The sequence below is a fragment of the Hemitrygon akajei genome, chromosome 5 (genome assembly GCF_048418815.1).
Source record: "Hemitrygon akajei chromosome 5, sHemAka1.3, whole genome shotgun sequence".
In the NCBI taxonomy this organism is placed as follows: Eukaryota; Metazoa; Chordata; class Chondrichthyes; order Myliobatiformes; family Dasyatidae; genus Hemitrygon; species Hemitrygon akajei.
Genome location: NC_133128.1, coordinates 25,772,973 through 25,786,784, shown reverse-complemented (window position 1 = coordinate 25,786,784; position 13,812 = coordinate 25,772,973). Strand labels below are relative to the sequence as shown.

The 13,812-nt window shown below is 39.5% G+C and overlaps 1 long non-coding RNA gene across 1 annotated transcript in view; it reads right to left on the bottom strand.

The window, feature by feature from the left end:
• LOC140727277 (uncharacterized) overlaps positions 1 to 12,200 on the bottom strand; it is a 40,805-nt gene extending 28,605 nt beyond the window's left edge. The window contains exon 1 of the long non-coding RNA XR_012098816.1: positions 12,106 to 12,200. This is a non-coding gene — a long non-coding RNA (uncharacterized lncRNA). The remainder of the gene's footprint in view (positions 1 to 12,105) is intronic.
• Between the last annotated feature and the right edge of the window lie 1,612 nt (positions 12,201 to 13,812).

Genomic DNA, 13,812 nt, shown 5'->3' with positions numbered 1-13,812 from the left:
TATGTTTTAACCTACAATTTGAGAAGGAGAAGGGAAAATCGGATGTGTCAGTATTACAGTTGAACAAAGAGAACTATGGAGCTATGAGGGAGGAGCTGGCCAAAGTTCAATGGAACAATACCCTAGCAGGGAAGACAGTGGAACAACAATGGCAGGTATTTCTGGGAATAATGCAGAAGGTGCAGGATCAGTTCATTCCAATGAGGAAGAAAGATCCTAAGGGGAGTAAGGGGTGGCCGTGGCTGACGAGGGAAGTAAAGGGCAGTATAAAAAGAAAAGAGAAGTATAACATAGCAAAGATGAGCTGGAAACCGGAGGACTGGGAAGCTTTTAAAGAGCAACAGAAGATAACAAAAAAGGCAATAGGTCAAGAAAAAATGAGGTACGAAGGTAAACTAGCCAAGAATATAAAGGAGGATAGTAAAAGCTTCTTTAGGTATGTGAATAGCAAAAAAAATTGTTAAGACCAAAATTGGACCATTGAAGACAGAAACGGGTGAATTTATTATGGGGAACAAGGAAATGGCAGATGAGTTGAACAGGTACTTTGGATCTGTCTTCACTAGGGAAGACACAAACAATCTCCCAGATGTAATAGTGGCCAAAGGAACTAGGGTCAAGGATGAACTGAAGGAAATTTATATTAGGCAAGAAATGGTGTTGGATAGATTGTTGAGTCTGAAGACTGATAAGTTCCCGGGACCTGATGGTCTGCATCCCAGGGTACTTAAAGAGGTGGCTCTCAAAATTGTGGACGCATTGGTAATCATTTTCCAATGTTCTATAGATTCAGGAACAGTTCCTGCTGATTGGAGGGTGGCTAATGTTGTCCCACTTTTCAAGAAAGGAGGGAGAGAGAAAACAGGGAATTATAGACCGGTTAGCCTGACGTCAGTGGTGGGAAAGATGCTGGAGTCAATTATAAAAGAGGAAATTACGACGCATTTGGATAGCAGTAGAAGGATCAGTCCGAGTCAGCATGGATTTATGAAGGGAAAATCATGCTTGACTAATCTTCTAGAGTTTTTTGAGGATGTAACTAGGAAAATGGACAAGGGAGAGCCAGCGGATGTAGTGTACCTGAAAGCTTTTGATAAAGTCCCACATAGGAGATTAGTGGGCAAAATTAGGGCACATGGTATTGGGGGCAGAGTACTGACATGGATTGAAAATTGGCTGGCTGACAGGAAACAAAGAGTAGTGATTAACGGGTCCCTTTCGGAATGGCAGGCTGTGACCAGTGGGGTTCCGCAAGGTTTGGTGCTGGGACCGCAGCTGTTTACAATATACATTAATGATTTAGATGAAGGGATTAAAAGTGACATTAGCAAATTTGCTGATGACACAAAGCTGGGTGGCAGTGTGAAATGTCAGGAGGATGTTATGAGAATGCAGGGTGAGTTGGACAGGTTGGGTGAGTGGGCAAATGTATGGCAGATGCAGTTTAATGTGGATAAATGTGAGGTTATCCACTTTGGTGGCAAGAACAGGAAGGCAGATTACTACCTAAATGGAATCAAGTTAGGAAAAGGGTAAGTACAACGAGATCTAGTTGTTCTTGTACATCAGTCAATGAAAGCAAGCATGCAGGTACAGCAGGCAGTGAAGAAAGCTAATGGCATGTTGGCTTTTACAACAAGAGGAATTGAGTATAGGAGTAAAGAGGTCCTTCTGCATCTGTACAGGGCCCTGGTGAGACCCCACCTGGAGTATTGTGTGCAGTTTTGGTCTCCAAATTTGAGGAAGGACATTCTTGCTATTGAGGGAGTGCAGCGTAGGTTCACAAGGTTAATTCCCGGAATGGCGGGACTGTCATATGTTGAAAGATTGGAGCGACAGGGCTTGTATACACTGGAATTTAGAAGGATGAGAGGGGATCTGATTGAAACATATAAGATTATTAAGGGATTGGACACGCTGGAGGCAGGAAGCATGTTCCCGCTGATGGGTGAGTCCAGAACTAGAGGCCACAGTTTAAGAATAAGGGGTAGGCCATTTAGAACAGAGATGCAGAAAAACTTTTTCACCCAGAGAGTGGTGGATATGTGGAATGCTCTGCCCCAAAAGGCAGTGGAGGCCAAGTCTCTGGATGCATTCAAGAGAGAGTTAGATAGAGCTCTTATAGATAGCGGGGTCAAGGGATATGGGGAGAGGGCAGGAACGGGGTACTGATTGTGTATGATCACAGTGAATGGCGGTGCTGGCTAGAAGGGCCGAATGGCCTACTCCTGCACCTACTGTCTATTGTCTATTGTCTTACTCTGATTCTGAAGTATTTCACGTAGCTTCTTTAGATGTTGTCAGTAATGCTGAACCAGTCACCAAATTGCAAAATACAGGGTTTATTTGCATCATCACCACTTGCCTTGGTGGAACTAATTGCTGTAATTTTTTTATTCAGTCACAGGGTGTCGACATCATTGGTGAGCCTGGCCTTTATTGTCTACCTAATCTTCCCTAAACTGAGAAGGTTCTTAAGTCAGGAGGCTTTCCATTCTAAATATTTAAATTTGGCACAAACATCTAGTTCCAGTAACATTGAGTATGAAGCTCCTGGACTGTTAAAGCCCACCTGACTTAAGAACCTTCTCAGTTTAGGGAAGATTAGGTAGACAATAAAGGCCAGGCTCACCAATGATGTCGACACCCTGTGACTGAATAAAACAATTACAGCAATTAGTTCCACCAAGGCAAGTTGCTTGCATGCTCTAAAGGAAAGCCTTGTAACTATTTTAGCAATTAAAACCAACATACAAAATTTCTGTTGATTAATAACTCTCATGTGAGAATGTTTTGTAGAATGTAATATATTGCTCTGCAGGCAACCTCAGTGTTTGGGCTTAAGGGTGTAGTGTAAAGTTAGTTACAAGGAAGGTCCTTGGTAAACTGTAGAATTCTCTTCCTTTCTCTTTTACTCACTCTATGTTCTTAAATATATTATCAGGGAAGATCATAAGGATTAGTTATTGTAGGCAGCTGCAGGATTCTTTAATGCTCACGATTTACTTGGAAATGTAAAATGTGACATCCTGTATCTCGATTTCTGCATAAATCGAAGCTTCAAATGTCACATTGAATTGAAAATGTAAGCAATGCTGGATAACTGGTTACCATTAAGTTAGTTACACCTTTACAAGTTTAGTGAAGAATTGATACTTCTGGCTTTGATATCTCATGGTCATCACACAACAACTACAAATAGTAAATGGGAAGCACTACATTTATTCACAGTAGATGTTTCCCCCAGACATCACTTCCGTCAAACCCATCCTGCAAGTTCAAGTAGGTCATCTGTTTACACCCTTAAAATTAAATTAGCTACTGGACAACCAGAGCATTGCCAGTGGCATTTTCTCTCTCCCTCTCTTACTTGTCTCTTAAACATAGACAGACACAGGCAACTCTCTCTCACTCCCATGTCGTTCTCACTCTCACTGTCTTTCTTTCTTCTATGCCTTACTCTTTTTGCCTTTCTCTCTTACTCATTCATAAACTCCCTTCCCCCCTCCCTCTGTAATGTAGACTTATAAGTTTGAGGATGAGTTGCTTCCACTCCAGGTTTGTGGGTTCTAAGGAGGAAACTGCTACTTATTTCAAAAACAAACTTTGTTCCTGATAAAACATGTACAGGTATACAACATGTCTTCAGACTCTGCTATCAGTGGGACAGGAGGAACTTGATGGTGGATGGGTAATTGAAAAGTCTTCCCTAAAGATTGTCACCTTGTTGTGAAAGAGAGGCTAGTGAGTTCCTGAGATCCAAAGAGTGATGCCATCTGGAGTTTAGCCATCTGGTGTTTAGATCCTGATAGGGTCATCTATGGTGGTAAGGTCAAGGAGGAGGTTCCAGACAAAGAATTGTCCAACCAAGACCTCAGTGGTGAAGCTGGCAGAAGATGATGACGTATCACAATGGCAGTGAAGACGGAGGAAGGCTGCAGCAATGAAGGGTCCCCAGTCATCTTGCATTCCATGTCACTGGAGCCCGACCCTGATCTGTCAAGGATCATGTGGTGGCTGCTCGTGTGTCAGCCTCCCCATGTTAAACAAAGTCATTCATAGGCATTCTCCTTTAAGGGAATCCACTCTAGCATCCGGTTATGTGGATCCTGCATCAGCCTCTACAGCCAGCTGAGAACTCACCAACAGATAATCCCTTTGGAGCACATCATACTCAACTCAAATTATTGCACTACTACTAAATATGAGAACACAAAATGCTGGTGGAACGCAGCAGGTCAGGCAGCATCTATAGGGAGAAGCACTGTCGACGTTTTGGGGCGAGACCTTTCGTCAAGACTACATTGCACCAGCATTTTGTGTGTGTTGTTTGAATTTCCAGCATCTGCAGATTTCCTCGTGTTCGCTTACTAAATATGAGAAGTAGTTTAGACTTCCCGTCATTTTGCTCAAGCTTTCATTTGCGCCTGATAATGAAATTGGAGGCTGTGGAACTATAACAAATGCATCACCACTTTCTAATGTGTGTGGGAACATTACAAAGCAATGTTCAACCTGTTTCCCTTAACAACAGAGCTTTGTCTCTTAATATGCAAATAGAACAACCTATCCAAGTCTGATGCATTCTGATAATTTTAGAAAACCTGGAGTCACACCCAAATGTACAGAGAGAGAAAGATTGCTTTTATTTTGCTCTTAATCATAAAGAACATGAATACTGTTTCTTGCCTAATGGTTGAATGGAACACCTTTATAATTCTTTAACCTTCTTAAATGAATTCTATGTGATCAATGGATATAATTGCTATTATTTTACCAGAATTCTGTGTGGTAGCTTTGACTCATGCACAGAGGAGAACCACTGATTTTATTTTAGAAATGTGATCCCACTCTTTTTGATCCCAGCTACCACTCCTAACTTTTCTTAGAGGTTAATTGCTCCATACTCAGTTACAATACCTTATAAGATTGTTGCTAAGGACATCAATAAAAGCATGCTATTTGAATTATCTTAACAATAAAAGGGTTTGGGCAAATTTTATGAACCTTGCAGCTAATCTTTGAGATTTTAGATGCACTATTTGACATTTTGAATAATTTCCAATTGCCTTATCTATCAGGATTCAACAGCACATCATTCTGCATTGAAATTTTCATTATTAATGAACCAGCTTCATTTGCTCCACAGTAAGACGTTGATTAATAAGTTTTTCATTATATCCATTGGGATTGTATCCAATACCTTCAGCGAGATGCCTTGTCTATATATCACTCCTGTGTAGAGGCAAAGCACTGGCACCAAGTTCTGTACTGTGTGGAAAAATGCAAACATGGTGACTAGCAACTTTTCAGCCACAATGTATTTTTTTTTTAGCAAAGTTTGTTAAATCTGTATTTCCAAAGAAGGTTTTATTTAATGTTTTTTTTGCTGTTCTCAATTGAAGCTGTAGTACTAGTATTGATGGGCTGAAGGATGAGGGGCACGAGTGTAGTCTTCAGGCAAGAAATGGCGGAGAGTTCTGAATGAAGCACCATGTGGTGACCACCCGAAATTCGACTATATTGTAGTTCCAGTCTTGCTCATAAAGGAAAATGTAAAGAATTTCACGTCTTACTGGACTCTGTTAGAACTCAGTTCTGAAGGAAAAGGTGTCTATTCCCTAGTTTGTTAATATAATTGGTGCTGGTGATGCAAAAAGACCAAATAAACTCATCGAAAAGGCTGGATCCGTCTTTGGCGACAACCTAGACTCTTTTGAGTTAGTGGTGGAGAGAAGGTCATTAAACAAAACTGTTATCCATTATGGACAATCTGGTACATCCTCTCCATGACCTACTGAATAAGCAGTGGAGCACCCTTTCTAACAGACTCTTTCAGCTCCGCTGTCACAAGAATTATTACAGAAAATCTTTCCTACCAAATGCAATAAGCATATACAACTGTTCATCTCTGTGCGACAGGAGAACACACATCACAGTACAATAGTCTCTGGTTTATTATTTCATAAATTATTATTGCACATTGTGAAATTATTATTGTGTATATTACCATTCTGCACTTTATTATTAGTTATTATTACTATATTTATTATTATTGCTAAATGTTGCTGCTGTAACAAAATAATTTTCCACTCAGGATCAATAAAGTACTTATTATTAAACATTTTTGCTTGCTCATTCAAATGCAGAAATCCAAAATAACCTAGCAACATCTCTAAAATATATTCCCCTTTGGAGGGCTTACCACTGAGATTAATGTGGGGTACTGACTTGTTGGAGAGGTGGTTCAGGTGCACTTCACATCTAGCCCCTCAGCTCGACACCAGAGTTGGTGTATAAATTGCAACCCCATTCATTTGAAAGTGCTTACTCATCCTTAAATAAGGATAATTGATTGAATTATTTAATTTTGTTTATCTTAAAAAATATTTCATTGTATTTTATACTGTTTAGATAATAGTCAGCCTTGGTCAAGTCAAATAAGGAAAAAAAAAGCTAAATTTAATTTACAAAAGACCCACAATCTTGCTGTGAGCTTATAAATTAGGAGGCAAAATTGCTTTGATTATGAGTAAGTAAACATTTTAAGCAGTTTTTCTATTATGTAAAGCTCTTCATCTGGGCACTACCCTTAATATTCTTTGCAGGCAATATTACAGCTGAGGTTATATACACTCAGTGGCCACTCTGTTTGGCACAAGAGGTACCTAATGAAGTGCCTGTGGTCTTCTGCTGCTGCATTTGAGTTATTGTCACCTTCCTGTCAACTTAAACCAGTCTGGCCATTCTCCTCTGACTTCTCTCATTAGCAAGGCATTTTCTACCACAGAATTGCCGCTCACTAGATGTTTTTTTGTTTATCGCACCATTCTCTGGAAGTTTCAGAGATTGTCGTGTGTGAAAATCCCAGGAGGTCAGCAGTTACCGAGATACTCAAGCGACCCTGTCTAGCACCAACAATCACTCCGCAGTCAAAGTTACTTAGATCACATTTCTTCCCCATTCAGCTGAACCCCTTGAGCATGTCTGCATGCTTTTATGCATTGAGTTGCTGCCACATGATTGGCTGATTAGATACTTGCATCAACGAGCCGGTGTACAGGTGTACCGAATAAAGTGAGTGTAGATTCATTCCAGCTAACATTTGATGAACTGAGTACTCCCCTTGAGATGTGACTAGGAAAAAATAAATGTATTACTATTATTATACTGCTACACTGAGCAACCAGAGTTCTTTTTATGCTGCATCCTCTTTGCAATGAGGACAAATGTTCAACCGTCACAGAACCAAATTACTTTTGCTCTTATGCACTGACAATCTGGAACATTCCTACTGAGATACACCAGGTTAGTATTGTGGAAAGTTTCAAAACACTTCTAAAAACCTACTTTTTTATTTGGCCTACTTATAGGATTACTAATGCTTGTTGATTTGGTATATTCGATTACATTTTATTCTATGTAATGTTTGTCTTTATTATAATTTTTAAATTTGTCTTGTATTTTTATGGTTATATTGAGTTTTCTATACAATCCATCTAAAGCACTTTGGGTTTGCATCTTAATGCATGAAAGGTGCTATATACTGTAAATAAAGCTATTACTATAATTATTACATACTTTAACAGTATATAACTGGTGGTTTTCCATTTGATTGGTGCATCATTTTTAAAGCATAAAATCAAAATGTGTGGGAATTACTATAGCCCTGTCTAGGTTTAAGTCAGAGTGAATTACATTCTGTCTGAGGTCAGTCAGTGTGCATCCAAAAATCAGGTGGTATTGATAATACTTGGCTGAAAACCATTCCCTTTGTTATAACTATGCTTAATGAAGGCCCCATATTTCCTGTCAAGAAACTGCTAACTAGATTGTTGTATTATTTTTATTTGCATTACAGCATATAACGGTAAAAATTTACAGCCAGCTCCAATCGAACTTGAATCTTCTCATACCAAATTTGTCTTCCCCTTATTTAGATAACGAAGACAGGAATCTGGTGCTAAGGTGTTTGTGTTAATGTTTGCGCTACTTTAAATGAAGTGACACATTCTTTAGTTTAAGAAATATCTGTAAAGGAGTTGTCAAAGTTCAACATTCAAAGTTCAAAGTAAATCTTTTATCAAGTACATATATGTCACCATATACTACCTGGAGGTTCATTTTCTTGCAGACCATAGAATCACAATGGAAACCTACACACAAAGATGGACAAACTAACAATGTGGAAAAGACAAAAAACTGTGCCAATATAAAAAAGAAAAAATATAAATAGATAAATAATTATTAAATAATGTTGAGAACAGGAGTTGTAAAGTTCTTGACAGTGACTCCGTACAGTTTGGCAGGTTTACGTGCATTTTACACCAGCAGTCAGTCCAGTACATATCACTCAGCCAGAGTGCACTTTTTGATTCCATTTCCAGAAGTACAACAATTAAGTGAGGGGGAAGTATTGTGAAATTCTGGAATGTAAACACAGGAGAAGAGGAGGACTTGGCCCATGTAGTAGACTGTATGACAGATACCTTCCTCTCAGGAATTACTGGTACGATCTTCAGGTTTGTTAGCTAGATGTGTGGACTCAAATCCAGAGTTAGAGAGGGGCCTCGTTGATTTATTGGATGGATATGGATTTATGTGTGGAGTACGCTGATTGATCACTTACCCAGGCAGCTTCTCTGAATTACTATTACTTTTAGGATGTCAGCTTGCATCAAAACAGGCAGAAAATAGATAACCTGCATGGATCTATTCGACATTGAAATTCAGTGAATAAACAGCAAGGAGAAAGAATAAAGTGCCACAAATGCACCGAAGTCAAATATAAAAAAAATGCTTTAGGACCAAAGCAGCCAATCGAAATAAATAGCTGGGGATTCTCTACACATCTACTACCTGCTCTCAAACCCACCTCACCTGTTAATTTTAGTAATCAAGCAAGTCATAGATCGGGCAGTCACAGTGCATGGAGGATAATTATTATTAATTTTTAGATTTAGAGGTACAGTACAGCATGAGAACAGGCCCTCCTGGCCCAATGAGTTGGCACCAGCCAATTACACTCATGTGACCAGCTAAGCCACTAATCCCTACATCTTTGGTCTTTGGACTATGGGAGGAAACCAGAGCCCCTGGAGGAAACCCATGGGGTGTTGGGGAGAATGTACAAACACTTTACACAGAGCAGCAGGAATCACAGCTGCTGTAATAGCATTACACTAACTGCTACACAATCATGCCACCAAGTGTTAATAATTTAAACTGAGGAGCACATTATGTTGATAGTAAAAATTAGCAGCATTTTAAAACTTGTGAATGCTTAGTTGTGCAAGAATTTACCCATTTTCTTTCCCCGTGTCTGCTTGGAAGTTGGATTTCAGTTTTTTTTTGGTGCACTGAAGTAAAGTGTGTAATATGAGCATCAATCCATGTCTTTTCAAAAAAATGCTGTGAAATTGGTGGCAAACGAATGTGCCACTATGTTAGAATAATTTCTACTTAAATAGCTAAGGTGATCTGTGTGGGGCACTCCTACTTTATTACTGCTCTGACACTTTGCTGTACAGCAGAGAGAGAATGGCATCTGCTCCTAAAAACACACTCCAGTGGCTGCCAAACATGGGGGAAAGGGAGGCTGAAAGGACAAGGAGAGAGAACCGAGTTTATCTGAAAGATACTTCGAAGTGCTTGTGAATGAGAGCCAGTGTAAAACTGGAAACAATAGTGACATCAATGAAAGGGTCAGAATGATTTCACTACAATTCTTTTTCATGGTATACTCATATATATGTACAAACGTGTGTGTGTGTGTGTGTGTGTGTATATACACACACACACACACACACACACACACACAATTCTTATGTTGATTTACCTTCAATTAGACTAAACCACATGAAGGCCAACACAGCAGCTATTTTTATTTACAGAAATATCTTACAGCAATCAATGAAATGGCTGGCTGGCTAATTTGTTTTGTTGTGTTTGACTGAGCACGTCAAACTGCTCAGCACATCCCCTCTCTATTTCAAATCATTTAATATACTTGATCCTGTTTTTAACATCCAGGCCAAATCAATTATGTCTGCTGTTTCCATTAATATAGCAATTTCAACTGCCCTTTTAAACATACAGCAAGGCTATGTCCACACTAGACTGGATAATTTTGAAAACGCCAGTTTCGTGTAAAAACGATATGCGTCCACACCAAACGTTTTTGAAAATACCTCCGTCCACATTAAAACAGATATTTGGGCAAATCTCCGTCTACTGGGCATGCGCAGGGCACATTAACAGAAAACAAGCGAAATGTTTGGTGTCGAATCTCGCTGTGAAAGTCCGTGTTTGTGCAGTTACAGACTAGAAAAACTTAAAACAAAATTGCTAAATAACGGACAGCTGTTGGCTCTCATGCAGGAGGACTTAAAACTAAAAAAACAAATACCGGAGTGTATTGAGGCAACCGACAGGGAGTTCACGGACAGTATGACCTGGCTGACGACGAACATTGAAAAACTGACTAACCCTGTTGCATTAATAAAGCACCTTGTTAAATGTATAAAACATAGATAGATAGATAGATAGATAGATACTTTATTCATCCCCATGGGGAAATTCAACTTTTTTTTCCAATGTCCCATACACTTGTTGTAGCAAAACTAATTACATACAATACTTAACTCAGTAAAAAATATGATATGCATCTAAATCACTATCTCAAAAAGCATTAATAATAGCTTTTAAAAAGTTCTTAAGTCCTGGCGGTTGAATTGTACAGCCTAATGGCATTGGGGAGTATTGACCTCTTCATCCTGTCTGAGGAGCATTGCATCGATAGTAACCTGTCACTGAAACTGCTTCTCTGTCTCTGGATGGTGCTATGTAGAGGATGTTCAGAGTTATCCATAATTGACCGTAGCCTACTCAGCGCCCTTCGCTCAGCTACCGATGTTAAACTCTCCAGTACTTTGCCCACGACAGAGCCCGCCTTCCTTACCAGCTTATTAAGACGTGAGGCGTCCCTCTTCTTAATGCTTCCTCCCCAACACGCCACCACAAAGAAGAGGGTGCTCTCCACAACTGACCTATAGAACATCTTCAGCATCTCACTACAGACACTGAATGACGCCAACCTTCTTAGGAAGTACATGTCTGCATCAGTGTTATCTTGTATTTCCATACAATGTTACAGTAGGCTGTTACACATCTATTGTCAGAGAAGTACTTGCATAAATAGGTAAACCACCTTCATACGAGCAAGTATGGAAAACAGGGCAAAGTGAGTAAACTTATTTTATTCAGTAAGTTATGGGTCAAAGTATATGGTGAGTACATTTCTAACTCTTCTGGCTTCAGTCTCGTTGCTGTCTGTTCTGAAATTGTCAGGTTGTGTGGGGATTGCATTCAGGAAAACAATGAAATGCCGCCATCTGTTCTGGCACATCATGGCGGTGTTTCTAGAAATCTCCGGTTACCCCGTCCACACTACTCTAGCCCAAGCAACATTTTCAAATTTACACACTCTGGAGGGCGTTTTAGAAAAGCTCCATTTTTCGGGGGAGGAAAACGCTGTTTCAGTGTGGACAGAGGGTCAAAACGAAGAGAAAAAGCTTTGGTTATGGATTTATCTGGTCTAGTGTGGACGTAGCCTAAGTTGTGCTGCAGTTAGGAGTCTTTTTTGAATGTTCTCTTTTAAGATTCTACAAACTAAGTAATCTCTCAGTGTATCATTAAGTCCATTACTGAACTCACAATGCTCAATCTCTTCATTTCAGCCGTGTTCACTGAAATGGACTCCCTTTCCTTTTGATTCTGCTTATGAAACTCACAGGGTTCAGCAACAACAGTGACTTTGGTTCTAAATGTTCCTGCATTACTTTCAGGATAGCAGCTAAGCTTATTTCGGGTGGTTTGGTTGGAGTAGATAAACTTGTAAGCAAAATGGTGTGCCTTTAAACCCAATACACTCAGTAAAAATGGCACGAGGTTTTCATTGACTATTTCATTTGCTTCAAAACACAGCTGAATTCACCCACTATACAATATCCAGTTTTCTCTTGTGCAATTGACCATGTCTATCTTTTTAATATAAAAAACCATTTCTGCTCTTTTTAAATTTGATTAGTATCACCCGGTACTCACTGTTTATGAAGCTGTGAATTTGTCAGTTTCCTCCTTTTTTCTAACTCGAACGTCTCTGTTCCTTCTTGAAGAGGAACGTGCTGCAGTTGTTTTTTAAAATTTGAATGCCTCGCTGTGCTTCAACAGGTAGGTAGTTATCTCTGGTTTGTTTAAAACTTCCTCATCACCAACTATTATGTTTTGCAATCCCTAAACAGAAAGCTAATTGAAAGCAAAATCTTGGAGCTAGGAATCCTTGTCTTAGTTTGATTCTTACTTTAGTGAGAAGCACACTTAATGGCGTGGTGGCATGATGACGTATGCCATTCATGTACTTTTACATATAACCTGCAATGCCTAATGTAAACAGCAAAGAATGCTTAATTAAACAACATATTTACAACATTATTCAAATATTACTGAAATATTAAATACACAACAATTAGGTTCCTTGTGTTTTCCCAAACCAGTCATAATTTTGGGCATGTCTATCAACTCTCCCTTGCACCTTGTTTCTTCAGGGTTATCCCTAGATGCTGCAGTCCAGCCTTATGGCTGAAACCATTCCCAGGCTCGCTTTGGGAGCTTCATGCCTGCTGTTCAGAGTTAGCTGCAGGGATTGGATGCCAGTCCAAACAGTATCTGTGCAGTACTATTTCTCTGTGCCTTGATAGCCATGTGGACGCTACCATGCTTCAGGTCTTTACACATATATTGTGTCTATTAGCACCTTAATCTGCTGGTTATCTGCCGATTCTTTCAGACTGTCTGATGCAATCGATTAGTATCTCACTTACAAATTTAGAAAATCTGCTGATTTTGAAGTTTTACATTGCATACCTAGGTCTAAGTTGCAGTTATAGAGGTATACCACAGTGAAATAGATCCTTTATCCCAACTCATCCATGATGACCATGGTGCCTTTCTGAGCTAGTTCCATTTGGGCCATATCCATCCTAACCTCGCCTGTCCAAATGTTTTTCAAACACTCTAATTGTACTTGGCCATACTGCACCTCTGGCAACTCATTCCATTTACCCTGTGTGGAAAAACCTTGCCTCTCAGTTCCCCCTAAACCTTGTTATCTTGCTGGTTTTAGACTCTTCTAACCTTGCAAAAACTTGGTGACCTTTCAACTTATCTATTCCTCTCATGATTTTGTAAAGCTGCTGTATATAAGGTCATCCCTCAGGTGCCATCAGTCCGGAGGAAAAATAAAGTCTGAGCCTATTGAGTCAGTGCACGTACATCATTTGTTGTAGATCTTTTCAGTACCCTGTTCAGCTTGATGACATCCTATAGTATGATGACTAGAACCGCTCACAATATTGCTGAAGGTGCAGTTTCATCTTGTACAATTGCAAATATCACTCCATTCTTTTAAGTAGGAAGGGAGGCAGAAGAAAGAAAATTACAGGCCAGTTAGCCTGACTTCAATGGTTGGGAAGATGTTGGAGTCCATTATTAAGGATGAAGTTTCGAGGTACCAGGAAGCACATTATAAAATAGGCCAAAGTCAGCATGGTTTCCTGAAGGGATAATATTGCCTGACAAATCTGTTGGAATTTTTTGAGGAAAAAACAGGTAGGATTGGCAAAAGAGTGTCAGTGGATGTTGTATCTTAGATTTTCAGAAGGCCTTTGACAAAGTGCTGCACACAAGGCTGCTAAACATGATAAAAGCCAATGCTGTTACAGGAAAGATAATGGTATAGATAGAAGATTGGCT